A 4122-nucleotide genomic window follows, 5' to 3' on the forward strand; every position below is an offset into this window, starting at 1 on the left:
TTATTCAACAACAAAATTCACGAATTTAAAATATCTAAACTGTGTAAAAAACTCAGTATTCAATAAAGTATACTAAATATATTAAATTGCCGTATCGTACATACATATATACATAAAACCCATTACAAAAAACTTTAAATTGGTTTACACAGTTCGGCAGTTTGACTTTTTTACCATGACAAATAATGTCGCCTTATATTAAAAGTACGATTCCAAGTAGTCGTATTACCACATAACAAGCATTGGCCGTTATTGGCTTTTCTTAAAACCAAAAACTGTAATTGGCACTCATACGCAGCCATTTTGGGCATTGTTACATATATAGGTGGCAACAACGCGCTAAAATTACGAATAAAAATATTCAACGGCGAAGCGTGGTGTCACTCTCATGAAAACTGAAAGCAGACTGAATTGAAATTCGCTGCGTCGTTTCTGTATACGTATAAGCGCTGCGACGCAGACGCTACTCGCGAGTAGCGTTTCGCCCATCATTGTTTTAGACACTCTGGGGCTGGCTGAGGAGTTGTGATGAGCTAGTCGCACAATAGACCCAGCGGTCGCAGTGCATTACCCAACCAACTATCTATCTATCTATCTATCTAGTAATTCCAGAGATAAGCCATATGAGAATTTTAATTTGTACGGGCGGTGCCACGCCCCTTTTTCAAAATAACATGTTTCTGTGGCAAATTTCAGTACGTTAGCCTAAGCATAAGCGACATGAGATTCAATTTGTACGAGCGGTGCCACGCCTCCTTTTCCATTATCTACCAATTTAACTTAATGTATATGCATTTCGGTTAATTTTGGAGTACTCCTTGGCCCTTAGGGAGTACTCCTTATATTCGTGCATGGAGTAGTAGGGATTTTTGTGGGGTCTGATGTACAGGGTCGGCCAAATAAGACCTACCATCCATAGTTCATAGGTCCATAGTTTGCATAGCAGTCTGCGCAGTCGCTCCATCATGTTGGAACCACAAATTAGGATGCTTCTCTGCCGTTGGCCGCAAAAAGCTGTCCATCATTGTTCTGTAAGAAGCCCCAGAAATCGTTTCATCCTCATTCTCGAAGAAATATGGGCCGATAACTCTTTCGTCCATAACACCGTTCCAAACAGTGCGTCTGAATGGGTGTAATTGGTGCTGGTGTGTTTCCCTTGGATTTTCGGAGCCCAACATTTCACAGTTTTGCTTGGAAATGCGCATCATCCGACATCAAAACATTATCTAAAAAATAAATGTGTGTGGCTAATTGCCCTACAAACCATTTTCTCGAAGTATTCTGAATTGTGGAAAAATTTTAAAGAATTCGTAAAGAACTCATCCGATTTTTTGCCGAATTTTCTAAAATGAAATAAACTATGCACACTTCGATTCTTTTACGAACTTTCGGGGGAAAATCGGTAAAGAAATGAAAAGAATGTTGCTGTGTGAAGAATTTCTTTCAGAATTTTTTTCAGAATATACTTTATTTTTCGTACAGAAATTTCTTTACGAGTTCGTGTCAACCACTTCATATAATTTTCTTTGAAGATTCGTTAAAATATAGTTACAGAAATGGGATATTCGTTAAGATTTCGGGAAATTTGGTTGTATTCGTTGTTGGTGGTCTTGCTGTAAGTATCCATTATGATTTTCCAAGAGATTAACTATACATGCACAAGAAAATAGCAATATTATTAAAAAATAAAGAAGATATGCGTGTGTGACATTTGTAGGTCTTATTTGACCCACCCTGTACATACCCCGCAAAAACTTGTGCAACTAATCTCTAAAGAGAGTATTCCGAGATTACTCTCAATCGGGTACAATTGGGCATTAATTAGTCGCAACTAGTCTCATANTTGTGCGACTAATCTCTAAAGAGAGTATTCCGAGATTACTCTCAATCGGGTACAATTGGGCATTAATTAGTCGCAACTAGTCTCATAAGGGTACTAATGGAGATCAATTAGTCTCGACTCATCCCTTACGGTTATAATTGGAGATCAATTAGCCCCGACTCTTCTCTAACGGGTACTATTAACGATTTAATGATATGTACGCACTTAGTAAATGAAATTTCATGTGCGGCGATGGCACACAGAGAGAGTATTCGCCTAACAAAACTGAGCACCCCGGTTCGAATATCAGCTGGCGCAAATTTTTATTTTTATTTTTTAAAAGTGACTAGTCGCTTTTTATACCCTTTCGGGTATAAAGGTGAACAATTAGTCTCTTCATAGGACATGCTCGAACAAAAGCGATCTGTTCATTCCATATAAAGAGATCAAAAATGGTATTAGTCGCATGCTCCTTTGCGATTGCTCCCGGAGTCATCCCGGATTAGTCCCATTTTTTGCAGGGTATAGTATGCATTTGCATACATATGTATGTATGTACATATGTGTGCGGTTCCACTCTACAGTCTTATAGCCCGAACACAATGAAAACGACGAGCTACAAACCACAGCTGTCAAATTATTTTAACACGTACTCTTATGTAGATAATTATTTTGGCGACGACCGGGCTACGCGACGGCTGTGGTTGTGGCCAGATTAGATCTATTTCTATTTTTCTGGCGACAGATAAGGTTCTTCCTCTTCTTTTATGTCAAACTCATACAAATTCATGATGTCGCTGCCGCGTTCAAAGAAATCATGTCGCCATCGACAAAGCGTTTAGATAATGAAGATAACAAATTGGAAGCTGTGGTCTGTAGCTCGTCGTTTTCAATGTGTTCAGAACTTTATACATATCATGCACATGCATGTATCTACATACAAATGTACTTGCACACATACGTATCACATTGTTTTGTTTTAATTTGGTGTTTTTAAGAGTGTGCGCATTACAATGCAAGTACTAGTGCTGACATTTTCTCACTTACTCTTACTTACCTTAAAGCTCTGCTAAGTTTGTCGTAGTTCATATTTGGTTTTGCCTTTCGTTCTCCCCAGCGCTTAGCAACTTCATCGGGGTCTATAAGCTTGAACTCGCCATTGGTGCCCTCCCATATTATACAACGTGCATTAGACGAATCAGCGAGCAGTTCAAGCAGAAATTGCCACAATTGGATCTGTCCTGAGCCCTGTGCAACCAATCGATGGGATGCAGCATTTATTAACTGGTACGGATCTGCGAGAAAAAGTTATTAAAACAAAATCGATAAAAACTTAGATATGTAAAAACCTGCTAAGCAGCCTAAATACGTAAACGCAGTTTTGACTATTTTTCTTTTGTTTGTTAAAATTCAAAATTTTAAAGTAAAATATGCGTCATAATTTTACTTTTTAGATTGCTGAAGGCAAATATTCTCATCCCAAAAATATATATATTTTTTACGATTTTATAGCAATTCGACGAAAAATATTTTTTCCCACCACCTTTCCAGATGCCCAGACCCCGAGGTTGAAAGTATAGAATTTTTACATCAATAAAATTACAATAGGGGTATTCTCTGAGTCTTGCAAAGCCCTTGCACGGTGCACGGATTGTACGGTTTACAAAGCTGTCCCATATGAAAACCGGTTTTGACCGTGCAATCCGTGCAAACTATGCACCGCGCAAGGGATTTGCAAGACTCAGAGAATACCCCTAATGCTTCTAGTGGAGTTTTTTCGTGAAGCTGGGCATATGCATTAGACCAGACATGGGCACTTTTGCCCGTATGGGCTTTTTTGCCCGTATGGGCTTTTTTGCCCGTATGGGCTTTTTTGCCCGTATGGGCAAACGGGAAGGGGGCAACAAATCTTACTAATACACGTATAGCAATGAGAGCCACTGCACACGCGTTCTGGAGTAAAAAGGCTCACTCTCCCAAACGTACGCCACATACACTCCTCGTCATTTGAATAGCTCAACTTTTTAATCTTTAGTATTTACACTTTTAATTTTGTTTATTTAATATTCATTACATCCGATTTTAAAACTTTATACAGAGTTAAAAAAATGTCAACAAAGGGGTACAATAAAGTGCAAGTTTCGAGTGTCTGTAAAATAGCGGTGATTTTTGACAATTTTTTTGGTGATAGTGCTGCGCATTTTCTCTCATACAAAGTATGCTCGACAAAACTTTTATATGGAATTGTGATTGAAATGGTTTCGGTATCGTTCCTTTTCAGGTCAAGATAACGGTTACGG

The sequence above is a fragment of the Rhagoletis zephyria genome, unplaced genomic scaffold (genome assembly GCF_001687245.7).
Source record: "Rhagoletis zephyria isolate East Lansing unplaced genomic scaffold, Rhagoletis_zephyria_1.1 Rzeph_scaffold_00807, whole genome shotgun sequence".
NCBI lineage: Eukaryota > Metazoa > Arthropoda > Insecta > Diptera > Tephritidae > Rhagoletis > Rhagoletis zephyria.